The sequence below is a fragment of the Mustela erminea genome, chromosome 17, assembly GCF_009829155.1.
Source record: "Mustela erminea isolate mMusErm1 chromosome 17, mMusErm1.Pri, whole genome shotgun sequence".
Classification (NCBI taxonomy): Eukaryota; Metazoa; Chordata; class Mammalia; order Carnivora; family Mustelidae; genus Mustela; species Mustela erminea.
The window spans coordinates 56,584,821-56,612,596 of NC_045630.1; the positions used below are offsets into that span (position 1 = coordinate 56,584,821).

Genomic DNA, 27,776 nt, shown 5'->3' on the forward strand with positions numbered 1-27,776 from the left:
ATCTGGCTGCGGGAGGCCCCTCTGCAGTCGCCCGCGGCAGCGGCGGCGGCTGCGCGCGGACCCGCGCAGAGGCCGGGGACTCCGGGCGCCTGCTAGGTCACCGCGCCGCGCGGCCGCCGCTCGCCGGCTGTTTAATATACATGGGGTGGGAACGGAGGGAAACGATCTCGGGCCTGCACGTCCTGCAGGAAAAAAAAAAAAGGAAAGAAAGAAAAAAAGAAATCAATTTGCTATTTATTTTTGAAAAATACAGATTTAGGGAATTTTTTTTCCAGCCCGACCCCCTCCAAGAACGGCGGCCCACATTTAATTACGTCTTTTAATGACTTTTCCCTTATTTGCCATTGCTATTTCACGTTAAAGGCGGGGGCGGGGTGGGGTTTCTTTGGGGGGTTTTCAATTCTGGTATCTTCAAAAAGATTTGCCTTATGTGTTAATTGCATGCTGTTAAGCACATCTGGGACTGCGTGCTGACCAACTCGGACCAACTTTTAATTAACACATTGACCCGGCGAAGAAGCAGCCGCCCAGCCTCCCCCTCGAAATATGTATATTAGCCGCGCGGAAGCCGCTCGGCCCGCGCCGCCAGGTGCGTGCGAGGAATTGCCTGCATCGAGGGGCGGGAGGGGGTGCAAATTGCAAGCGCTCGCTCTCTTCCAGCTACCATTTTCTCGCCTTCCCTCTAGGAAAACAAAGAAAAGGGAGTGAGTGACCGGCTCCAGAAGCAGGCATCTTATATCCTTTAATGTGACTTGACCCTGGGCGGGGAACTTAGGAGGATGGAAGGGAAGACTCCGGAATCATTTCTAATCAGCCTAACCGGGGCTTATTGGGTCTGAGCTGAGATGGAGCCTGAGCTCTTTAAATGGTCCAAGTTCTCTGTGAATGAAGAGAAGCGGTGGCCAAGAAGCCTGGTGGCAGGAGAGACCCGGCCAACGGCTGCCTTTTGTGGTTCTGGCCTTCCTGCTTCCAACCTCCTGCCCTGCGCCACGCGCTCCCGGAAGCAAAACCGCAAACTCTCGCAGGCCCTGGGTCTGGGGGCCGGGAATAGGGGTCCCCCCTGCCTGGAGCGCACTGCAGGCAGGAAGCAGAAGGGAATCTATGGCTAGTGTTGGGCTCTAGGCCCAGTGGCCGAGTCTAGAGTGTTTCGGGGTGATCTTCTAGCCAGGCCAGTCACATCCCGGCTGGAGGGAGGAGGAAACCCGGAACGCTCCCCGGCGATGCCACCTGCAGAAACATGCAGTTTCACCCTGAGTAATTTCATTCGGAATGGATGGCGTCTCACTGGAGTGGTGCCTTCAAAGTGAGCGCCTCGCCGGCTTCCCCGTAGAGCACAAATGCGGGTTAATCCCCAGATACGTACTCATTTTCTTTTTCCGCATCTAATCTCCACGGACTCGCTCTTCCAAGTGCTTAGCTGCAGCATACATCCCTATAAAAAAAAATGTCAAAGCGGTATTCCTTCTCCCAGCCATAAAAAAGTTGGAGCGAATCGCTCCCAAGTTACCGTTTAACGTCCCCTCCAGGTAACAGTTGAAGTTTCTTGTTTGACATTTTTCATTCCCCAATACAGAACTTTTCAATAAATATGTAGTACCAGCGCAAGCAGAAGTATATGTCGCAATAAATTCATGGCTGTATGCTCTAAGTCGATGCTTTGCAAAATTTAATGTGATGAGATTGCTCCCCAAATTCCTTCCACTTCTTCCTCCCCCCATTCTTATTCTCCTTTTTGTGTCCTTCCCTGGAATCTACTTTGCCCATCAATTTATCAGGGAATCTGCAAAAACTTAAAACTGACAAAATAGAGAAGATAAAGACAGAACAAAGTTCTGTTACTCAGTAATTCCTGAGTTCCTCCAGATCTCTTTATATTCAGATAAAGAGTAAAGGTATAATCAGAGCACATCTTCAGTCAGGAGGGAAAAAAAAAAAAAAAATATATATATATATATATATATATATATATATATATATATAAAATCAGTTGGTAATTTACAACTGGTAAATTACAACGTCTCTTTGCAGAGAAAAGGCCTCTGAAAAGTTAGCACAAGCATTACCCAAATGGCTTTATTTTTGAGTTTTAGTGGACCACAGCTACTTATTTCAGCTCACAAATTGGTCTGCAAAATTGCAGCACACACCTGACATCCAGGGAAAAAACCAGAGTTGGTTACCCCAGCTGGTTCTTTTGATTTACTCTGCCTGGTAAGATGTACGCTGGTGTGTTTTGATAAGAGGGAAAAAAAGGGAGTCAGCAGTTTGATTTGGAAACTCTTTTACTGCTGAATATGGTTGCAGGTTTAAACTAAAGAATGTGTTTCTGCTGGGGACATTTGCATGACACATCCATATGCATTAGCAGCTGCACGGTGTTATATCATCAGATCCTGGGAGCATTTATCTTTTTTTCCCCTTCTGTCTTTCTCAGAGGAAGCTGGTAAGTGGCTTATAGGAGAACCATATAGACTTTAAAGATATATGAGTCTTCCTGAGTCCTTCGGGCCCTCAGCACGTAATTGGCCTACAGCAACTTGTTTTTTTGAGGACTTTGGAGTATCTGAAGTATCTTGCTCCCTGGTTACATTTTTTAACCTATAAGATGGATCAACTGGGAATAAAATATAATAAAAATTATCCAAAGAAAGGGGCCTTGGCTATTCAACTCTGTATTTATGAAAACTGTGTTGTAATCAACATTCCTCTGCTAATTTGCTTTGTGACTTAACAGAGAAACTTTTTATCAGGTACATTTGCCATAAATGCATTAGTTTTCATGTCTTGATACTTGATAGAGTTAATATTTTTGAATATCAGGATAGCTAAGACCTCTCCACACTACTGTGTACTAATGGCGTCAGAGACCACAAGAGCAGATCTAAAAAAAATGTGTGCTCCTTCAGACACTGTATGAGCTGTACAAAGGCCACTGTATGATATCTGCAGCAACGGTTGGCATCTAATCCTACCTGAACTTTGTTTCATATGTCTGATTCTCTCTGAATTCCAGTGATCTGTAAACAACAGGAACCACCATGTCAAACTGAAATCAGAAGGAAACTGAATTTGTATTTGGTCTGCTTCCGTTCAGTAGCACAGCCGACTTATTAAAAAAAGAAAACTGTACCTTTAAATTGTAGTTATTGAGTCAGGGTGACTAGGAAGCATATAGACCCAAACCAAGATACTAACTGAAGCACATTTTTAAAAATCACTTCCTATCAGCTCACACTCAGTGTTTTGTGGAATTGTTTGAGACTAGCCATGCTCAAATTTTTAAAGTATTAGTGTATTACAGGTATATTACAAAGTGAACAAAAAATCTTACACACACACACACAAAGTAAAAAAGATAATAATCCTTAGGAATTCGTACGGCCAATAAAGATATCCTACTGGAGGTATTGTGGTTTTTTTCTCCCTTTGTTGTAGCTTTTTTGGTCATCAGAGAAAATATTTAGAGGAAAAAGGAAATGACAAAAATTAATAAAATGATGTCACTTTTTTTTTTCTAAAATACTTGGAACTAATATGCACTACTGTACGAGTGGGTATGCACAATGACACATAAATATGCATAAGCCTAAATAATAATCTATTTTTATGTCTTGTTTCCAGATGTTTGCAAATAACACTAGTGCATTGGCTTGACCTAACCAAAAGGTAGCTAAGATCTCTGCCATTCAATTGAATACTAGATAAGTATCACAGAACAAACTTCTTCTGCCTTCCATTGCACAAAAGTTGTTGGGCTTTTTTTTTTTTTTTAAACTATTCAACTTTAAAACAGTAATTTACTATCATGTGGATGAAAGTAAAAACAGTTACTTGGTATTATATAATGGAAAATTAACTAGCTGCATTATTTTGTTCAATTAATTATTTTAGTGATAACTAGAACAACCAATTATTAGAACTGGTAAGTTTAGTTGTTTAGAACATGGGCCGGAATTAATTCTGTGGCTAACTATGATCAGGGGTTGTGTGTTACACTCCCAACTCTAAACAGCCCTGGACAGTTATGTCCCAGAGGTGACAAAAGGAACAAAAAAGAATGCAGATAAATTTGCCTGAACCAGCAAAAAGTATTTATTTATTTATTTTCTTTTTCTTTTTTTTTTTTTTTTTTTTAGGATTTTATTTATTTGACAAGAGAGATCACAGTAGGCAGAGAGGCAGGCAGAGAGAGGAGAAAGCAAGCTCCCCGCTGAGCAGAGAGCCCGATGATGCTCAATGCAGGGCTGGATCCCAGGACTCTGGGATCCTGACCTGAGCTGAAGGCAGAGGCTTTAACCCACTGAGCCACCCAGGAGCCCCCCAAATACTTATTTTTTAAAGTATACATCTTCTTTACAGCATTAAGTACGGAATCTATGGGACATGTGTCTACAATCCGATGAAATGTCTCTGGCAAGATTTATTAGAGAACAGGAACAGGGAGCAAAAAGACCTGGCAAAGGCTACAAGGAGAGCTTTGCTAGGATGAAGAACACTACCTCTCTGGTATTGGTGCGTCATTTAAAACTCTTAGAGAGCAGATGCTACCGCTTCAGTGTATATTCGTTTTAAGATGAAGAAAGAATTTGTTTGCTTTCAGATTGTATTTTGACATTAAACATTTCTGGATGTATTAATAGTGTCAATAGACTTTGGGATACGGGGGATCTGGAAGAATTACTTATTTGTCTATCCATTCAGCTCTTGGTTATGTTTTCAAAATCATTCTATTTCTTTCTCTAAGCCTTTCCTTGTCACAGGACACACTATCATAGGCTCTTTGAAACACGATGGCTAAGATAAATGGGAGGCCATGACAACAGATCACCTTGATTCAGCAGATCTAAATCAAAAAGCAGAGATAAGTTTTGTTAAGTCAGTATTTAATTCTACAGCCATTTATTCATACTCATTTCCAAGAAGTATGAACTAGGTAATATGGATATTCGAAAGCCAATGATTGTAGTCTGGCATGTAAGGAGCTCAGATGTTGCCACTCTAACAAGTGAAAAACTGAACAATCTTCTTACATCCACCAGAGAAGTGAGGTCACAGGGCAAAATTTCTACCCCCAAATTGGAAACACAGACAGATGAAAACAAACCATCACAACCTATGGCAACAAAATCCCAAGTGTGAAAACCTCCTTGGGAACCAGTCCTGGGGTAGGAAAACAGCAACTGCAACTGAGAAATTGCCAGAGGCTCAGTGTGGACAGATGTGAGAGCTCAGAACTCCGACAGGAGCTCATTACAGATGGGACCCCATCCTTCTGTGACTTTTATTTCGAGGAACTATACACCTCACTGTGAATATCAGGTAAAACTCCTCAGACTTCTGGCAGGAGGAGGGGAAAATAAACTACTTTTCTATGTCTTTCGGGAGCACCTGGGTGACTCAATGAGTTAAAGCCTCTGCCTTCAGCTCAGGTCATGATCCCAGAGTCCTGGGATGGAGCATAACACATTGGGCTCTCTGCTTAGCAGGGAGCCTGCTTCCTCCTCTCTCTGCCTGCCTCTGCCTACTTGTGATCTCTCTCTGTCAAATAAATAAATAAAATCTTAAAAAATAAAAAAAAAACTTTATGTCTTTTGTTTTTGTGTGTGTGTGTATTTTTTTTGTGTGGTTTGTTTTTTCACAAAGCCTGATCTCAGGAGAAACTATTTTGCCAAAGCCTAACCTACTTGGGCTTAACAGAGCCTAACCTACCTGAGGAAAGGGAAATACCAAATTCAGCTCCCTCTAGCCATTAAGTCCCACCTAAGGGGATGACACTGAGATGCACTGGTGAAATGCACATATTAAAACACTGTGATCTAATCATAACACTATAGAACGTGTCCAGCATCCAGACACCTTACCATCACATTACTAAATTACTAAATTACATTACTAAAGACCTATTGACTACAGTTTCCTTTGCCCAGTATATCGTGTCCATCTTCCAACAAAAATTATAAGGCATACTGAAAAGCAGTAAATACAGTTTAAAGAGACTAAACAAGCATTAGAACCAGTGAGATATGGCAGGAATTTTGGAATAAAAAATACATATGATTAATAAGATAAGGGCTTTAATGGTAAAAGTAGATAGTATGCAAGAGCAAAGGGATAATGTAAACAGAGATATAGAAGTTATAAGAAAGAATCAAAAAGAAATACTAGAAAAAGACTAAGAGAAATGAAAAATGCCTTTGATGGTCTCACTAGGAAACTGGACACAGCTGAAGAAAGAATCTCTGAGTTGAGAATGTGACAATAAAAACTTTGAAAACTGAGAGCATGAGAAAAAAAGAAAAAAAAAGAATAAAACATCCAGGAACTGTGGGACAACTACAAGTTGTAATACTTACAACCGGAATACCGTAAGAGGAAAGAATGAAAGAACAGAAGCAATATTTGAAACAGTAATGACTGAGAATTTCTCACAATTGATGTCAGACATCAAACCACAGATCTAGAAAGCTCAAGGAACACCATGTAGGATAAACGTCAAAAAGACACTACACTAGATAGATCATATTCAAACTTTAGAAAATCAAAGATAACGAAAAAATCTTGAAAGAAGCCAGAACAAAATCTTACATATAGGGGAATAAACAAAAATTACATATGATGTCTCCTCAGAAACCATGCAAACAAAAAAAGAGTGGAGTGAAATATTTAATGCATTGAGAAAAAAACTACCAACCTAGAATTCTGTACCCTTTGAAATTATTCTTCTAAAATGAGGGTGTAATAAAGACTTTCTTAGACAAACAAAATTGAAGGAATTTGTTGCCAGTACACTTGCAAGAAATGTTAAGTTCTTTAGAGAAAAGAAAAATGATGTAAGTCAGGAACTTGGATCTACATAAAGAAAGGAAGAGCTTTAGAGGAGGAATAGTGAGTATAAAATAAAAACATTTATTTTTATTGTTCCTAATTGATCTAAGCGATATCAACTTATTCAAGATAATAAAAGCAGTAATACATTTGATGATTATAGTTTATATATAAATGAAAATGAATGAAAAAATGATCTAAAGAACAGGAGGGAGGAAATGGAATTATTTTGTAATTGTAATGTACTTGCACTAACCATGCTATAGTGTTATTTGAAAATGGACTTGGATTAGTTGAAAATATATATTCAATATATATTTATAAAACAGTAAAACAATATGCATAATTGATGTACTATGAAATGAGAGGAAATGGAATAACATAAAATGCTCAATTAAAATAACAAAAACAAAAAATTATAGAAGACAAAAATAGGGACAAAGAATAAGAACAATAGAAAACAGTAACATATATAGTAGATAGTAATTTAACTATATCAATAATCACTTTAAACACCCATGCTTTAAATATACCAAATAAAAGACAAAGGTTGTCAGAGTAGATCAAAAATCAAGGTTTAACTATGTTATCTACACGTAACCCACTTTAAATATTAAGTCACACATTAATTGAAAGTAAAGGGATGGAGGAAAATATACTATGCTAACACTAATTAAAAGAAAATGGGAGTGGCCATACTAATTTCAGATAAAGCAGAACAAGGAAACTTGTCAGGGATAAAGAACAACATTATGTAATGATAAAGAGCATAATTTACTTTTTTTAAAAGATTTATTTATTTAAAAGAGAGATTAACTTCTTAAATTCATATGGAACATTCACCAAGATAGGCCCCATTCTGCATCATAAAACACAACAAATTTAAAAGAAAAGAAATTATGTATGTCTATTCAGATCACAATAGGATTAAACAAGAAATCAATAACAAAAATATAGCTGGGAAATTCCAAAATACTTGGAGATTAAAAACACTCTTCTCAATAACTCATAAATCAAAGAAGAAAGCTCAAGACAAATTAAAAGAGATTTTGAACTAAATAAAAATGAAAGTACATGGGACGACTGACTTCGGCTCAGGTCAGGATCCCGGAGTCCCGGCATCGAGTCCCGCATCGGGCTCCCAGCTCCACGGGGAGTCTGCTTCTCTCTCTGACCTTCTCCTCGCTCATGTTCTCTCTCACTGTCTCTCTCTCAAATAAATAAATAAAATATTTTAAAAAAAATGAAAGTACAGTTCATCAAAATTTGTGAGATTTGGCAAGAGCATCACTTAGAGTGAAATTTATAGCATTGAATGAATGTAATAGAAAAGAAGAAAGATCTAAAATTAATCAAGCTTCCACCTTAGGAAGCTAGGGAAACTAGGGAAAAAAAGAACAAAATAAATCTAAAATAAACAGAGGAAAAGAAATAATAGAAATTAGAGCAGAAGTAAATGAAATTGAAAACAGGAGATCAATGGAGAAAAATCGACAAAATTGAAAGCTGTTTCTCTGAGAAGACCAATAAAATGAGAAGCCTTTAGCCAAGCTAATGGGAAAAAGAAAGAGAGGAGAAATTATTGATATTATAAATCAAAGAGAGAACATAACTACATATCTCATGAATACCAAAATAATAATAAAGGAATATTATGAACAACTCTATGGCCACAAAGTTGACAATTAGATGAAAGGGATTTTGATATTAGGGTGATGCTGACCTCAGAGAACGAGTTAGGAAATAATTCTTTTGCTTCTATTTTTGGAAGAGATTATAGATAATTGGTAAAATTTCTCTCTGAAACAATTGATGGAATTTACCAGGGAATTCATCTGGGCCTGTTTCTTTCTGCTTTGGAAGTTTACTAATTAGTGATTCAATTTGGTTAGTAACTATAAGCTAATTCAAGTTATTTCTTCTTGTGTGAGTTTTGACAGATTATATCTTTAAAAACATTTTCCATTTCATTTCTCCATTTCATCTAATCCAACAAAGTATAAAAAGATTTATATACCACAATCAAAGAAGATTTATTCCAGATATACAAGGCTGGCTGAACATTTGAAAAAACAGTTAATGTAATGTATCACATCAACAGGCTAAAGAAGAAAGTCTCATGATATACCACTTGATGCAGAAAAAAATATTTAACAAAATCTAACACCAGTTTATGATAAAAATTCTCAGCATACTAGGAATAGAAGAGAACTTCTCCAACCTAATAAAGAATATCTACCAAAAAAAAAAAACCCATAAGTAATATGCTTAGTGGTGAGAAACTAAAGACTTTCCTGATAAGATCAAGAACAAGGCAAGAATGTCCCTTCTCACTGCTGCTTTTCAACATCGTACTAGAAGTCCTAGCTAATACAATAAGAGAATAAAAGGTCATGAAAGTCATCTGCTTGGGAAGAAGAAATAAAACTGTCTGTTCATAGATGACATGATTGTTTATATGCAGAAAATCTGGAAGAAAATCAACAACAAAAACCCTCCTAGAACTAATAAGCAATTGTAGCCAAATTGCAGTATACAAAGTTAATATGTAAAAGTCAACTGCTTTCCTATATACCAGCAATAAACAAAAGGAATTTTGAATTAAAAATACACTACCACCTACATTAGTGCCAAAAAAAGAGAAATACTTAAGTTAAAATCTAACAAAACATGTGCAACATCAATGTGAAGAAAACTACAAAACTCTGGGAAAAAAGAAATCAAAGACTAAATAAATGGAGAGATATTCCATGTTCATGGATAGAAAGACTCAACATTGTGAGGATGTAGTCCTTCCCAACTGGATGTATAGATTCAAGGCAATTCCAATCAAAAGCTGAGTAAGTTATTTTGAGGTTATCAACAAACTGATTCTAAAGTTTATAGGAAAGTGGCCAAGACTCAAAATAGCCAGTGCAATACTGAAGGAGAACAATGCTGGAACATTGACACTACTTGATTTCAAGACCTACTTTAAAGTTACAGTATTCAAGACACTGTGGTATTGATGAAAAAATGGACAACAAGATCAATAGAACAGATTAGAGACCCCAGAAATAGACACATATAAGTATAGTTAACTGATCTTTCACAAAAGAATAAAAGCAATATAATGGAGAAGATAGTCTTTCCAACCAATGGTGCTAAAACAACTAGACATCCATATGCAAAAATGAATCTAAACATAAACTTTACACTGTTAACAAAAATTAACTCAAATTGTATCAAAGACCTAAATACAGAACACAAAACTAAAAATTCCCATTAGCTAATATAGGAAGAAACCTAAATGATCTTGGGTATGGTGCTGACTTTTTACATACAACACCAGAGGCAGTATCTATGAAAGAAGCAACTGATAAGTTCAGACCTCATTAAAATTTTAAAACATCTACTCTGTGAAAGACAGTCTCAAGAGAATGAGAAGACAAACCACAAATTTTACAAAGGACTGTTACTAAAATATACAAAGAACACTTGAAACACAGTAATAGTAAGAGTAACAACCCAATTAAAAAATGGATAAAAGATGTGAACAGACAATTCACAAAGGAGAAATACAGATGGCAAGCAAACTCATGAAAAGATGTTTAATATCGTATCTCATCAAAGAATGGCAAATTAGAACTATAATGAAATAACACTACACAATTACTAGAATGACCAAAATCCAAACACTGACAACAACAAATATTGGTGAGAACGTAGAACAAAAAAAAAAAAAACAAAACAAAAAAACATTCAATGCTGGTAGAAATGCAAAATGGTACAGCCACTTTGGAAGACAATCTGACAATTTCTTACAAAACTAAACATATTTTTACCTTACAATCAGCAGTTGCATTCTTTGGTATTTGTGAATGGAAAACTATGTCCACAGTAATACCTTGCACTTAGATGTTTATAACAGCTTTATTCTTAATTTCTAAAATTTGGAATCAACCAATAGGTCATTCAGTAAGGTAATGGAGAAATAAACTGAGGTACATTCAGACAATGGAATATTATTCAAGGTTAAAAAGAAATGATCAAGTTATGAAAAGGCATGGATGAAATGTAAATGCATATTACTAGGTAAAAGAAGCCATTTTGAAAAGGCTATGTATTGCATAATTCCAACTATGTGACATTCTGGAAAAGGCAAAACCATGGGGGCACTAAAAAGGTCAGTGGTTGCCAAAGATTAGGGGAGAGGGAGGGATGAATAGGCGGAGAGCAGAGTATTTTTAGCACAGGGAAAGTATTCTGGATGATACTACAATCAAGGATATATGTCATTATCCATTTGTCAAAATTATACAACGTTCAACACCAAGATGAACCCTAATGTAAACTATAGGCTTTGGGCGATAACAATGTGTCATTGGTATCAAAAGCACCACTCTGGGGCACAATCTGATAGTGGGGAAGGCTGCACGTGTACGAGGGCAGGGGGACTTTCTGCTCAATGTTGCTGTGAAGCTAAAAATGCTCTATAAAATAAAAGTAATTAATAATAGAAAATCAATTGTTATGATTTTAATAAGTTGTTACTAGCATACCTTCACTCTTAGACTCTCGGTCTTGCTGTTTTGCAAAATCTTTCTAAAAATATTTTTGTTTCTATCCATTAATAAGGAGGGACTTGCCTTGAGAACAGCCTGAATTAGTACAAGAAATCACCTGCAGGAAATGTTTCCAAGACAGACAACGAACAACAAACATATATCGGAGTACCTTTAGCGTTATATTAAGTGGAACACAATGTGCTATACAACTGGGAAACACGAATTATCTTAGTTGGGAGAAAGGATAACATTAATTTTTCTCCATCATCGCAGTCCCTACCGCAGCCACCTGCTCCATCATTTACTGGGTGCTCGCTCTGTCAGACACTGGGCTAGCGCTTTGTATGTACTTTCCCAGTTAATTCTCACCCAACTCTACGAGGTAGGCTCCATTACCCCTGGTTTACTGATGAGATACTGAGAGGAGCTCTACTCTTGGACACCTGCCAGTCTTGCATTAGGAATTATTGGGTTCAATTAAGTTTCATTTTTAAACAGATTCTTATGTATGCCTGTGCACAGGAGAATAGTATCTATTGCTTTCTAAAAATGTATCTGAAACACACTAGGTAAGGGAAAGCCTTTATATAAGGCAGCCATCTGAGCTGTTTATCTGGTCTGTCCACTCTATTTATGATAAATGTAAGTTTTACTGCCAGGGGGACCATCTAGCCCAGACACCTGCTAGATATGCAAGCATATCTAGCAAGAATGTTTAGCTAGACAGTGGGCAAGGACAGCTTGAAGGTGGGAGTGAAATTCTCCCAAACAATTTAGAAGTAAAGCATATAAGGTTAGTGACTGACAGAATGATATTAACAACGTGATCCAGCCCTGGGAGACCTATCAAGGACTTGCCTATAAATATGCCAAGTTAAAAAAAAATAATAATAAACAAATAAGCCAAGTTAGGGAGCACCCAAGACTCCAAATGAGATGGCACAAATATATCCTCAAAGACAAAAATGGAATGTGATTTTTAATTTTAGTATGAACAAGCCTGACTTTTTTTTTTTTTTTGGCTTATTTTCTGAAGATACACTTTCTGAACAAAATGGGGAAATCAGGTATGAGAGGACGAATGTCCAGAAATTGGACAGCTATGACCAAGACTTGGATCCCAGAACACTTGTATCATTATCCACCATAAATTCACATTTCTATACCCACCATTTATTAAGTGCTTATTATATGTCAGGCAATTATACATACATTTCCCAAATCTTTTTTTAAGAAGTCTTTAAAGCAAGTTATTATTTCCACTTTGCTGGGGGCAGAGGGGACTTGTGGAGGTCAGACAGTATACGGCAGAGCCAGGATTCAAACACTAGTGTGTTTCATTCTAAACACATACTTCAAAGCACCGTCTTGTTGTATACGTCAGTCATTCATTAGTTATAATGATGTGAGTCTAACCCTTGGAAGTGGACAGTCTTGACACAGCATCAAAATCGAGTTTCTGAATCTAAGAAACATATTCTGGACCCCGTGAGTTCTCTATGAGCTACAATGACTAGCTCAAGAGATCTCTTGGCCGGCCACTGGTTGACCTTTTCTAGGGATGCCTTTATCTTCCTGTGTGCCATCATTCAAACTGAAGCAGGAACATTGTAAAGGTCATAAAAGAATGATTTGAGAATGCTTGAATTTACATTCAAGTGGATGGGGAGTGAATTAGTATCAGCAAAAAGATACTGTAAGCAATTACAAATGGCATAAAGTGAGGATGTTAACTTCTATGTTTGTTTTCCAATTATTAAACAGACTCTGAAACTCTTATCCAGGGTTGTTTTTAGGAAGTGCCTTTATATTCTTCCTCCTTTGTCCTTTTTTTTTCTTGTGGGTGCAGCTGTCATGGATTGCAATAATTTCCTTGCACTAGGGCCTTTAGGAATAATTGCAAAGAACGCCCAGGCTCTCAAATTTTAGTGTGAGTTCTCCGAAGTTCACACTTCAAGGAAGGCCTTTATCACTTGTGCTACTCAACTATGCTGCTTTCCAGGATCTGTTCAAAATCAGCATTTAAGAGGATGGCTTTCCTTCTGTGGCCCTGCAAAGTGACTGCCACCAGCATTAATACCGGCAAGTGACTTTGGTCTGTGAAGTATTGTAATTCTGCCAACTGTCTCTCCTACCTATGTTCTGCTGAGTGGGTACAGGGGCTGGATATTGGGAAGGCAGAGTTTATAATCTCCTGGGAAAATGGTCTCCAGATTGGGATTAAAAAAAAAAAAAAAAAAGACCTCGCCTCTCACCTTTCATCTCGAGGAAACATAGATTTTTCCTTCTATCTAATATAAACAGTAATCATCCTGTTAGGCTACAAGCATCAGGAAGCTGAACTATTTCAGATTTACTGGAATATAAATTACACACATGTGTGTCTCTCTATATTTGTAAGAGCGTAATTGTATTCTCTCTAAGACTTTAGTTGTCTGGGCAGCTCAGCGGGTTAATTCGGCCCAAGAAGCAGTTGTGGGGCTGGTATGATCAGTCCTTCTCATTGGGTTCCTTCGTCACAGAAGGTGTCCTATGCTTTGTTTCAGTTTCTGAAACAAAGTTTGGAGATTCAGATAAAACCCATTGAGGACCGCCCCCCCCCCCCCCCACCACCGAGCCAGGTTTTTTTTTTTTTCCTGTAACACCAGTGCGTATTGTGAGGTCACATCCAGGGTGGGGGGACCGTAAACGTTTCTTCAGTGAATTCAAGTTATATGAGTAAATGCAGATATAAGAAATCACGGGTCTCACCGCTGGACTTAAAAAAAAAAAAAAGAAGAAGAAGAGAAAAGGATGTGTTGTGACTTTTAAACAGACTATTGACTTTTGCGGGGGTGCACGGCTCACACAGTGATTAGGAGTCTGAACCATAATTGTTCTTGTCATCCACACACGGGGCTATAGTCGATATCTTTTTATCATATACATTTTTAATCATGTATTAATAAACAAGAAGTTTGTATCTTATCGATGATTGGATTATATTATTGACTAACTCCACCATTCTACACATGGCTTCTGAAAACAACAAGGTCAAAACGTAAAGATCAGGTAAACTGCTTCAAAGACATAAAAATTAGACTTTTCTCTAACTCTTTGGGTGACGCTCGTGTGGAAGGATTCTAAGGAGAGTGGAGGAGTTTTGAAATTACTTCCTAATTGAACAAATGATTCAGTCCAGACTAAAGAGAATAATATAAATAAAAGGGAAACTGAAATCGTATTTCATCTGAGAATACTGAAAGGGTTTTTGCTTTTCAAACATTCTGGGTGAGATGGATTTGCCGCAGCAGAATTTGATCTGGGCTGCTTTAAGAATTCTCACTGAAGTTATAAGGAAGTAAGGCCTCTGGCAAGCAGAAAATGTTTACTTCACCACTTGCCAAAAGGATTAGGAACGTCTCCTTCCAAGGCTGAGCTCTTCATATGATGATTCTCCCTCTCCCCACACATCTTGTGGCTCTGTAATACCATCCTTCCCATCTACGAAGTTCACTCCCGGGGCAGGTTGCACAGACACTGGGAGCCTCAGACAAACTACGGGTAGAAAATCTCAACATGATTCAGTTCAGTTTGAACTGAAATCTCATATACAGCATATATATTATCCATTCTTCTCTATTCTTCACTTTTCATTAAAACTTCAAGGGTGGGGGTGCCTGGGTGGCTCAGTGGCTTAAAGTCTCTGCCTTTGGCTCAGGTCATGATCCCAGAGTCCTGGGATCGAGCCCCACATTGGGCTCTTGGCTCACCGAGGAGCCTGCTTCGCACTCCCTTTTTCTGCTTCCCTTTTTGCCTACCTGTGATCACTGTTTGTCAAATAAATAAATAAAATCTTAAACCAAAACAAAACCTTGAAGGCGCACTTCACAATGGTTCTTCTATGATCTTAAACCACTGAGAAACTAAAGGAGACACATTGCCCGGGCCCCTCCTCAAATACCCCGACCCACCTACCCTGGACACATGTGGCCTGTGAACTTTGTCTTCTCTCTTCTAATCACATCCCCACTCCTTCCACTTGATCTTTCTTTTTCTAAAAATTCTCTTTAATTCCCCGCCACCCCTGAAACTTGTATCTTCGGCTTTCCTTTTGAAGTCTGGTTGATTGTGCCCATGGCTCTTTCTTGGTTCCCATAATGTGCTCAGGTAATATAAGATGTTTACATCGGTTGGAAGCGAAGTGATTGGTATGTGGGACCTCTCTGTGCTGCTTTGCAACTTCTTTTGAGCCTGTAATTATTTCTCCCATCCAAGTACTAACCAGGCCCGACCCCGCTTAGCTTCCGAGATCAGATGAGCTCGGGCATGTTCAGGGTAGTATGGCTGTAGATGAGCCTGTAATTATTTCTAAATAAAAAAGATTTAAAAAAATAAATCAGACCTCCATGTGGAAAAAGCCAATCTTACCTACAGCTCATATTTGCATGTGAATACAAATATTTCTGTAGTCTCTGGGCATAATCCTATAACACATAATTATATTTTTGATGGGGAGGGGTTTCAGGCAGAGAGATTGTCTTTTTTTATTATAGGTGTTATCTCCTATTTTGCAGTTTTAACTACTTTCGGAGAGGAGATTTGGGGGCACGATGGTAGAGTATGAGGGACAGGAGGACAAACAGACGTTAAGCAAAAGAATCAGAAAATTATTACCTTTGGGCTAGACTGGAAGGGCATAATCGAAAGCACAAATACCTTGAATGTTCACATAAAGTCAAGTCCTGTCTTTTCACAGTGAAATGTATTCAAATAGAATTAATACTCCTTTGGAGCTCTTCATTTGCATCCATTAAATATGATAATAATACCTTATGTATATAGTGATTTATACTTCTCAAAATTCACATTTTTATCTCTTTGGTCTTCATAAAAAATTCTGTGACACAGGCAAAGAGTAACTCTTATTCCCATTTAAATATGACTGCAGATGAGAGACCATCAGCATACTTTCTTAGGAGAAGCTGATACTCGAACCTGTATTTTCCATTTCCTAGTCAGATGCTCTTCCTACTTTGCTATATATTATATACTTCCTACTTCACTATATATATATATATATATACACACACACACACACACACACACACACACACACACACACACATACACTTCACTATGTATTAGAATAACCAGGCTGGACTTTCCATTTTAATCTACTTATAGAGCAAGAACCACAGAGGTTGTTTATTTCCCTTGGGAAAAAATAATTACTTTACATAGTAACAATATCCTGAAAAAAAACACATGCTGTGAATGTTACATAATGAACATTTTTCCTTTATCTGTCCCTTCCTGACTTTCTAAGTAAGAAACTCTCTGGAGTCTTCCTCTAAGCTTCCTCTTTTCTGGTAACACTTTTTTTGGACTCTCTTCTCCGCTGGTAGTCTCCTTTACCTTGGTTTAATGTATAGGTAAGATTTTTTTTTTTTTAACTCATTTTAGAGAGAACGAGCATGGCGGCGAGGAGTGGAGGCGCGGAGGAAGAGGGAGAAGCAGACTTCCTGCCAAGTTCCAATGTGGGCTTGATCCCAGGACCCCAAGATCATGATCTGAGCTGAGGGCAGATGTTTAACCAACTGGGCCCCCCAGATGCCCCTACCTTGGTTTAATGTAGGAATCAACTCTATCCTCAAGTCTGTAGCTTGTCTTTAAATTCTCTTAATAGTGTCTTTAGCAGAACAAGTTGATAAAACTCAATTTATCAATTTCTGTGTGTGCTTTTGGTGTCATGAACAAGAACTTTTGCCCAACCACAGGGCACCAAGATTTTGTCCTAGAAGTTTCATAATTTTGTAGTTAGATCTGTAGTGTGTTTTGAATTTGTTTCTGTACAAACTACGGAGTTTCAGTTGTGGCTCATTGGTTTGTCAATGCATGTCCTGTTGTTGAAAGGAGTATGCCATGTGTTGAAAGGAGTATGTTTTCTCCACTGCACTGCTTTTGCATCTTCGTCCAAATCAACGGGCCCTATTTGTGTGGGTCTGTGTCTGGGTTCCTGATCTTTTCCATTAATCTCTATCACTCTGTCAATACCCCAGTTGGCTTGACTTCTGTAGCTGTATTGTAATTCTAATCATCAGGAGGTATGATTCTTCCAACTTTATTCTTATTTTTCAGAATTCCTTTTGCTAGTTTTCATTCTTATAATTCTTTCTTTCCATATAATTTTGAAAGTAAGTTGTCCCTATGTAGAAAGAATCCTACTGGTATTTTGGTAAGAATGACATTAAACCCACAGATCAATTTGGGGAGAATTAATTTTTTTCCTATGTTGAGTCTTCAAACCCATGAACATGAGATGTCTTTTCCTTTATTTAGCTTTTTTTTTTATTATTTCTATTACCAGCTTCTTGTGCTTTTTATTTTAGCAACCCCTTCTACGTTTTTAGGTTTATACCTGAGTATTTCTTTTTTTTTTAAAGCTATTTTGAATGGTATCATTTTCAGTTTTAACATCCAATTATTCATTGTTTGTACACAGAAATATGACTGATTTTGCACACTAACTTTGTAACCTGCAACTTTATTGGTCTCAGTTATTGGTTCTAGGTTTATTTAATAGATTATTTGGCCTTTTTTTTTTTTTTGCATAGACAATCATATTGTCTGCAAATAGTTATATTTCTTCCTTTGCAATTTGTGCATCTTTTTTTTTTTTTTTTTGCTTTATTCCACAAGGACAGAGAACCCAATCAATTTTGAATGTTCATTTTTTTTTTTTGTCCAATATAACATATACTTCCTGATCTCACAGGCCTTGAAGTTGTTTCTTACAGATTGCATCATATGAGATTTTTCTTTTTCTCCTTCAATAATAGTTTTCTTTTCCTTTCTTTCTTTCTTTTTTTCTTTTTCAACCAGTGAGTCACCAGAGGAAACTAGTTAAAATTCCAAAATTCTTTATTAACTTTGGAAAATTCAAATGCCCCTACTTCCCATAAGTATTGAAGCCATGCTAAAATCCTTTCCAAAAAACACATACAATCCTGACAAGTCAAAAAAGTTCTAAAATTCCTATTTTTTGAGCAGTTTTCTAACAAAGAGTTTATCCTCTAGGAAGACTGAGATATTATAGATTTCTTATTTCAATTTCATTATAGATGAGACAGCTGCTAGGTCACAGAATACAGCGAGATAGGTTAAATTAATTGAGTCACCTTGCAAAGGAAGCAGAGTATGGGGAGACTACCATCAGGAGATGACTGACATCCTAGGTGGTTGATGTTAGGGAGTACAGAAAAAGCTGATGAGCCAGTCCCATAGTTAGGCAACTAGGATGGACTTAGATGCTAACCTCCAAACTATCAAAAAGCCAAAAGCACTCATTCTGTGTGATTGAAGTCAAGGTGGTTTACTGAGACAGAAAATGGGTTAGAGCAGTATATAAGCAGGAATATAATCAGTCTTCAGAACTCCAATGAACTGAGTAACTCCAGTGACAATACTGGATTCCAAGGTGTTGGGCAAAGCTCTTGCTTCCAAGTCAAAATGGATCCTCAAATAGTGAAGTAGGACTTAGTGGAGAGTTGGGGGACCAGCCTTTTTCGTGGAAAGAGGCGGCACAAATAGGCTATGAGTCTCACAAATTGTGACACCACAAACCACGAATGAAAAGTTTCAGTCATCTTCGCTTTTTCCTCAGATTGGGCAGAGAAGTCATTTTCTTCCTATTTCAAAATCAATTTTTAAATTGGTAGTGTTTAGGAGCACCTGGGTGACTCAGTCTGTTTGGTGTCTGCCTTCAGCTCAGGTCATGATCTCGGGGTCCTGGGATCGAGCCCTGAATCAGGCTCTCCACTCAGTGGGGAGTCTGCCTCTCTCTCTCACTCTCCCTCTGTGGGTGCACGCTCTCTGTCTCTCTTTCTCAAATAAATAAATAAATAAAAATCTTTCATATAAATAAATAAATAGGATGACTTTATATTTGAAGTAAGTTTTATTAGTTTCAAACACACAGACTTATATAACTAGCTCTCATCAAATGGACCAAAAATTTTAGGATTAAGTAGCTTCTGCATCATAGTTTCCAGACAAGGGGTTTCTTCCATTATTAGCATTTCTACAAATACCTTCTTTCTTGAGAAAGAAAATTTAATTTATCACCCAGTAGGTTTATTTAATTTAATTTAATCACCCAGTAGGTATTTTGGAAACACACAGAGTGCTAATCTGTGGTAAAAGATCTGGTATTTCATCTACCTGATTCCATTATTAGCTGCAGCCAAAGCATCATTTTGTACAGATTCTTGGACAGAAGAACTTTCAGATCATGAAAAAAAAATTCATTTCCTTTTTCTATCACATCATATTGGGTCATGATGCAGTCATAATTGTGTTCTCATTTTACACAGAGGTGTAGACCTGCCAGGATATACAGGGATGCAATAACAGAGGCTGAACAGAGAACCCAATCTAGTGCTTCCATAATTCTGCTCAGGTCTCCTTGTGCCATGGATCACTCATCTAGTGGTAGGGCATTAAAATACCTGATCACTAGCCACAGATTAGTTCTCTGTATCTTTTTCCAAAATACCTACTGGGTGATTAAACATTTTCCTTCCTCAAGAAAATAGTATTAATAGAAAAGCCAAAAATATATCAAAATCCCTTTCTGAATTCCAGTCACCCACATCACTGGTTTGGCTCTTACAGCCTCCTAAAGGTCACCTGTGTGGTTATTTGCATTCATTGTGCCATCAACAAATATAAATTAAGCCACCTGCAAGAAAAAGGAACTTTAAATTTAGGCAATGGGCATAGACTGGGCCCCAAGGATCCATTTCCACTAAATGAGACTATAAAAACTAAACATGACCTAAGCATTCTTCTGCCCTCCAAAATAAGGCTCAAGATGACAGTAAAGCCAAGAAAATGTACTACTTAGAAGAAAGCAAAGGACGGGACAAATACCTACTCATCCCATCATTTCTTGGTACCACAAAGCACCGATAAAATACGGGTTTGGAAAAAACCACTGGTGGGATGCCTTCACTCTTCTACCATTCCTCAAATGGCATCGCTCTCAGAGATGCACATACACGCGCGTGCACACACATTTTCACAGGAAAATATCATCTCTAAGATGTACTGGCAGTAAGCACAGCCCAAAAGACACAAAATAAGAGTGTCCAAAGGGTCATTACTTAGATATACTACAGCATGCATGGCCCTTCCGCGGAGGTTCTCGGTGTGTAAATGTATACGGTGGAGACTCTTCACTGCTTCACTCTAGTAAATTCTTATGAAATAGTCTGTGGTGATCCCACTGGGTCAGCGGGGGCTGCACAGGGTTTGAATTAGCTGAAAACCCAGCTTGAGCGCAGTGGGGAGAAATAAAGCAGCCTCCAGAGCTGCTACCGTGTCATTTACTGCCTTTATTCTTTTGAGGAATCGGATGGGCTCTTCGTCATAATTGCTTTCTCTTAGAATTTTTGAACAGCTCTGTGGCTTCCATTATATTAATTAACCACAAAAAGGAAAATCCCCTGGATATTTTTCTATCATGGAACACTTAGATCAACTTGCTTAGTTCAAGACCAAACTAAAATTCTGTAAACCAACACTTCCTAAAGGAAGGTTGAGGGGAAACGATTGTAATACTTACCTGTGTTGAGAAAATACTGTTTTAAACAAAGTTCAAGAGGTTGCTTTACTTGGAGGCTATGCAGTGCCGGTAACAGGCTAAGGTGCTTTAAGAATGTCCTAGAAGGAGACAAGGAGTCAGTATTTCCCGAAGTGGCTTGACCATACAATCTTTCTCTGTGGAGCAACTCGCTTGACAAGTATTTCCCAGAGCACAAGCGAATAAAACGTTGTTTCGAATGGTTGCAACAGAAACATCCTTAAAGCAGGGAGACCTTGTTGTTCCTTCTTGGAGCTGGCCCCAGGCAATTGGTGGCGGGAGGCACTGAATGTGACTTTGTTCCTTTTGTTTTCCACACAGTGAAAAGAGCTTGTATATCTGCTGCTCTGTTTGGCTTGCTGTTTCGGAGCATAGTAAATCACCCTGACCCAACCCACACACCCATCAGGGTACACAGTTCTGGGGATACAAAAGACCAGCTAGTCCTTGGTTGATTGCAAAAAAGAAGCTGCAATGGGAATAGGTCCTAATATAAAGTTTTGCTGTAAGTAAGTCCTGAAAATGTGTACTATACTATTTTTGTTGTTGTTTTGGGGTTTTTTTGCTTATTGTGAGTGGGTTCATGTAAGAGACTTTACTCTATATGTATATATCGGTGTGAGTAAACTCTTGGTAATAATTTTATCTGAGATACACTTATTATATTCTATACTGAAGAAATTCTTTTATTTCACAAGACCAATATAAAAATCTCACATGTATGGAATGAATGTGAATTGTGAATATCTATATTTATTCATGTGGAAATAAATACACATATATACTTATACATTGCAAATATTCTGAGATTAAAAATAATTCTTCACAGATCTATACCCCTGGGGCTAATAATAGAGTATATGTTAATAAAAAAATAAAAAAACAAAACAAAACAAAAAACCCCATAATTCTTTCTCTACTTCCTCCCCACAGTTAAAACAGTTAAAATGGTCATTTTGTATCAGTAATTCAACTAAGCCTGCAAATTCAAAACATGACTTGTTTCGGGTTTGTTTGTTTTTTGTTTTTGTTTTTTTAAGTAAATTCAGTTGCTTGGCATTTTGTAGGTAATTTTAGAGATCTAAAATTTTACTTTTCAGGGTGCCTGGGTGGCAGCCTGAACATTCGAGCTACCTCTCCCATCATCTACCAAATGAGATACAAACAGTGCTCACAAGCTTTAAACATCTGCCTTTGGCTCAGGTCACAATCCCAGAGTCCTGGGATCAAGTCCCACGTTGGCCTCCTTGCTTTGTGGGGAGCCTGCTTCTCCCTCTCCTGCCTGCTGCTGCTTCTGCTTATGCTCTTGCTTGCTCTCTCTTTCTCTTTCCCTCTCTTTCTCTGTCAAGTAAATAAAAATCTAAATAAAATAAAATTTTACTTTTCAACCCATTAGTGTTTTTTTTTTTTTTAAGTTTTTTTAGAAAGAGAGAGAGCGAGTGTGTGGGCAGGGGGAGCGGAGAGAGACTCTGCACCGAGCATGAAGCCCAATGCAGGGCTTGATCTCATGACCCTGAGATCATGACCTGAGCTGAAATCAAGATTCAGATGCTTAACCAACTGAGCCACCCAGGTGCCCATCTACCAGTGAGTCTTCTCTGACATAGACACAGCCTGTGTCAACATTCTTCGTGCGTACCTCATGAATACATATGGTAGCGACTCTCTGTGTTGTAGGCAGATCCAAAGGAAATGGTGTAAGAGGTCATTCTGTCAGCAGCTGGTACAGTTAAGTAAAAGGTTTGACTAGCTTCGTTCCTACTCAATTAATGAGTTGTTTTGTGTCTTCTAGCTTTAGCCTTAGTCTCTGTGCTTTGAGAAAGTACAAATGAATGTTTTAAGAACACCCCATAAGGACAAATCCGACTAATGCAAATTAACAGTGCTCACAAGATGCTGAATTGGAGGAGACATTTCCGGGGGAAGGAGGCCACCACCTCCCTATTTACCTCCCTTCCATTTCCTTCCTCTCACAAAAAGTACCTTTTAATTAGACTTTAGGGAAAAAATTGAGGACAGGACTTAATGGGAAGACGGAAGGAGGCACGTTTCAGTCATTCACAAAGGGACAAAGCCTACCAAATGGAAAACAAATGAATGCAAATAACAAACCAGAAGTTGGGCTCGAGTAAATCCCCAAAAATGACGATAGTTGGGTAATTCAAAGATGAGAAGCCTTCAAATATGGATTGACACTTTTGTATCTCATTTGGTAGATGATGGGAGACGTAACTTGAAGTTTCAGGATATAAGTACATACTCTATAGCTGTATTTATCTATAGGTAGATATACGCGTTATAGCTGGATATATTAAGCTATACAGCATCCATGTATTTGTGCAGGTGACGAGGGTAAATGAGGTCATAAGGGTGGGTCCTAATTCTGTAGGATTAGTGTCCTTACAAAAAGAGGAAGAGACATCAGATCTGTCTCTCTCTCTCTCTCTCTGTGTCTGTCTGTCTCTATCTCCATGTGCACAGAGCGAGGAGGCCATGTAAAGACACAGTGGTGAGAAGGTAGCCATCTACATGCCAGGAAGCAAGCTCTCACCAGACACTAACACTGGAAATACCCTCATCTTGAACTTCTGGCCTACAGAACTGTAGGAAAAACACACTTCTGTGAAGCGACCCAGTTTGTGGTATTCCCCAGTGGCAGCCTGAACAGACTAATATGACAACCATGACTATTTTATCCTTTTCCCTCCCTTTCTAGATCACTCCCTATTGGATCTGCCCCCTCTCAGATAACCCCTGTGAGTTTTTAATACAGGAGGCAGAAAGATTAGTAACTGAAGTCTCCACTAAGAGCAGCAGAGCTTCCTTAATGTTTTCCACTGAAGAGACTGCCCGTGGGCATTAGCGATGCTATCGTAAGAGCCAAGCGGCCATCTGAGCAATGGGGACATTTAGCATCCTCAGGGGTCAAGGAGAACATATCTTTTTGGAGCTCCTGTAACAGTACTTTTGCTACAGAAAGTACTTAAACATGAGCACTCAGCTAAAGGACATTACAAGCTGGATGGAACTTTTCTTAGGGTGTGTACATAAACTATACTATGGCCTTTTCTCCAGGTAAGTTTCTTTGAGGGAAATACAACACATTTGGGGTAAATCTATGGACAACCTCGATATATAATTGCTTCTAAAATGCAAGGTGGAAGCAAAAACCAACTGACCTGTTCCAATCCATGACTAACACTATTCCTTATCTCCCGGGACAAAGACTTGGCTGGCTAATGACGACAGGGCAGCCTCTGGTCACATGTCACTCATGAGCCTATCCTGTGAAGTGAAGCTACTTGGGCCCCACATTATTGAATGTAATCTGCCCTCTCTTGGCATTGACTATTTTTGTCCCAACCTTTAATAGTCTCACTAGTATGTCGTGAAGGACATCTGGGGCACAGAATCAACTTTAGCACCCTATTGGTGGAATGGACATATCACAAAACTGAATGCCTTTAAATTTATTGAGCAGAGTTTCAGAATATAGGTAAGGATGTGGGGGGGCTGGAATCAGCTACAAGACACTAGCAGCTATAAACACTATAAATACTGCATATAAACCATGGGACAGACAAAAGTTAATACCCTTGGAAAGTCCAACAAAACTTGACCTTATAGTAAAGGCAACCTTCCTTTAAAGAAAAAAAAAAAAAAGATCCCAGATATCTTTATGTCAGTATTTGCAAAAAGCAAATGCTTGATTTTATTTGAGGCTGGTCTCCTATAAAGGTAGCTTCTAATATCACTGGTTCCCCAATTACTGTCTCATCACTGCACACATGCCTGCGAACACAAACCCACATCCAGCCTCCTCCAGAGTTTGCTTCTCAACGTCCGGATATTTAAACAGCATCCTCATCTTGAGACCTTCATAGCAAACACGTGCAAATTTTCACAACTATAACCCATATGCAAATACCCTTTTGACTCAGAGGAAATCAAAATTCAGTAAAGTCAAAATTCAGCAAAGCAACATAAGACATCAAGTGGGCCCCATCCCCGGAACCAGAGGAAACAGGAAACAGAGGATCGTGTAGACTTTTGTTAAAATGCAGATTCCAAGTTCCATGAACCCACATTTAGCAAGCTCTCCAGTTGAATATTATGCACATCGAAGCTCAAAAGCACTATTTAAAATGTGAACAGACATTCCCTCCGCCACACCAGGAAACAGGGAAGTGGCTTAATGCTTAGTGAACTACATTCGGTAAATGCTCACTGAACTGAATTCCTGACCTCTCGGGTCCCTTTGTGTCTATCTCTGAAAGTGATCATCTTTGAGAATCAGTCAACTTTTTCTCTCCACTCTGACACCCTCACGCCAGAACACAACTTCCAGCTTCTCAGAACAGGCTGGTCAGCACACCTGTTATAACTCCATTACCGTAGGAATCACGAGTCTGAAAAACGTAAAGAAAATGCTGCTTTCTTAGCCCCTTTCCTTATCCTCCTGCATTATTTTTCCCAGTTCTAACCAGCACCAGAACAGTCATACTATCTTTCTTCTGTCTCCTAACCAGAGCCACACAGAGAGAAGGAACGGTCCTAATAGTGTCCTGTTATTCAGCTATCCAGTGTTTTCCCCTTGGATGTTTACCCTTTGGCCATATCTTTCTGACAAGGAAAGTGCAGCCCACAAAGTCAAAGCCTGGCTCCACCTGGCCTGGTCCCACCTGAGTTTACCCGCAGGTGCGAGACCCGGCGTGCAGCTGTTTCCTCACCTGACCTGCATCTCTCTCCTCTGCTCAAGGCTTGCTCTAGCCCCCTGCAGCTTGCCACCCCCAGGGGCAACTCTAAGCCAATGAGGGAGGGGAGTCCACGGGCACACACCCCAACCGCTCCCCTCTCCTGCTTGCTCACGTGAGACCTCGAGGCTTCTCAGTGGGTCCCACTGAGTCTGAACATCAGTTGTCCACGGAGGCAACTTGCCGTTTAATTGACCCTCTCTTGACATGTCTGCCTTCTCTCACTCACACGTGTTTCCCGGGATCACCTTCCAAATAAATCGCCTTTGCCCTTGACCTCATCTCGGGGTCTGCCTGGGGTGCCCTGAACTAAGACAAGTACCGTGCAAATCAGTCAGATAACATCCCTGCTTATCAAAGGGGCCATCAGCTGGTTCCTAAGGGAATTTTGCTTTGTGTAATATTTTTAACAAAATTTACCTGATTTTGTAAATCCTACTACATAAATCTAGATTTCTGGCTTTGTTTAAGACATTGCTGTATTTATTCCCGTGGGACATCCTCCAGACCTACAAAAACAACAAGTCTAGTTTTCTCTGGTTTAGGATCTCTTCTTATTTCTCCTTGTTATCAGAGAAGGCATTTAGAGGAGCATTGAGAAGAAGCCACGAAAATCAGGCTGAATCTTAGAATGAGCCACATTGACAAGCTTTGACAATAAGTTTGTGGGTAGGGAGCAGGGAACTCAGTTAACCTCTCTGTTCTCTGGTACTTTAATTTGGCCAAAAGTGATAATCATCATATTTAGTGACCTCGCAGGTACCCTGAGCGTTAATGAGACAATGTGAGAAAATTATCAAATAAAAGCTATGGTAACGCTAGTCCTAGTTCTACTTATTTTGGGCTTCTCATTTATCTTCAAGGAAAGATTTGTTAAATGGAAAGACCTAGTACTACAGAGGATGGAGGAAATAAAAAACAAAAACAAACAATTATCAAAAACAACTTTAGCAAAGGAAATAGCAGTTTCACACAGTTACAGAGGGGACCCTGCTATACCCACTTCGGAATACCATCTCTTGATCATTTCCATCATGCTGTTTTGGGAACATGAATATAGCTTAATTTTGGAAATGTATATCCATTCCAATTTCCCCTTTCCTCAATGATTATGGTTAATGAAATAGATCCAAAATATCCTTAGCTATTTACGTATAGGAGGTGTTAAAAAGTATGCTAGAAGGAAGGAAGGAAAGAATTTTCGCTTGTTTTACTTTTATAATATTAAAGCAGGGGTAAAGAGGTCAGGAACAATGGGAAAGAATTAGGAACGTGCCCTGAACTACAATGACGCTCAAAATTATTTCTCTCCACTCATCAGCCAAGTGGTATATTAACTTCACTGTGCCCAACACAGGGAAAGTCGGAGACATATAAAATATGACACCTTCCTTGAAACAGTTTAAAATCTAGTTGGAGAATCACAGCAAACAAATATACATACAGAAACATGAAATCATTACAAATGTTGAGCTACCAACTATCCATTATGGCTGTACACACAACGACATTCAGAGAAGGGAGAGGTCACTAGGGAATGATACAGTTAGAGAAGCCTCCTAAGAGCCATGGTCCCGGAATTAGGCTTTCTGGTGAACTGGCTTATCCCCATCCAGTCCTCACATTAACCCTGTGAGGTTAATCTCTTTTCGTAGATGAGGACACACTCGGGCAGATTAAGTCACTTACCAAGATCACACAGCCGAGGTCTATGTAACTGCAGAGGTCTCTCCTCCACGCGGCACTAACTCCTCTGTAATGCCTGCGTTGTTGGAGGAACCGGATAGAAGCCAAAGCCGGCCTCTTCCGGTCTAGCCCCTGCTCGGGGTGAGTCTCCTTTTCCGGTCTAGCCCCTGCACCGGGTGACTGAGTATCCTTTTCCGGTCTAGCCCCGGCCCGGGTGACTGAGTCTCCTCTTCCGGGCTAGCCCCGGCCCCGGGTGACTGAGTCTCCTCTTCCGGGCTAGCCCCTGCTGCAGGTGTGTCTCCTCCTCCATCATCCCCTCACATGCTTCTGCTTCAGCTG

General features: G+C 39.0%; 1 long non-coding RNA gene across 1 annotated transcript; it reads right to left on the minus strand.

Annotated features, from left to right (window-relative positions):
- Positions 1–245: 245 nt before the first annotated feature.
- LOC116576022 lies at positions 246–27,776 on the minus strand. The gene is made up of 5 exons (XR_004280027.1): positions 27,441–27,776; positions 20,980–21,077; positions 2,973–3,046; positions 1,364–1,432; positions 246–682 (listed from the first exon to the last, which is right to left on the minus strand). It is a non-coding gene; the product is annotated as an uncharacterized LOC116576022 (long non-coding RNA).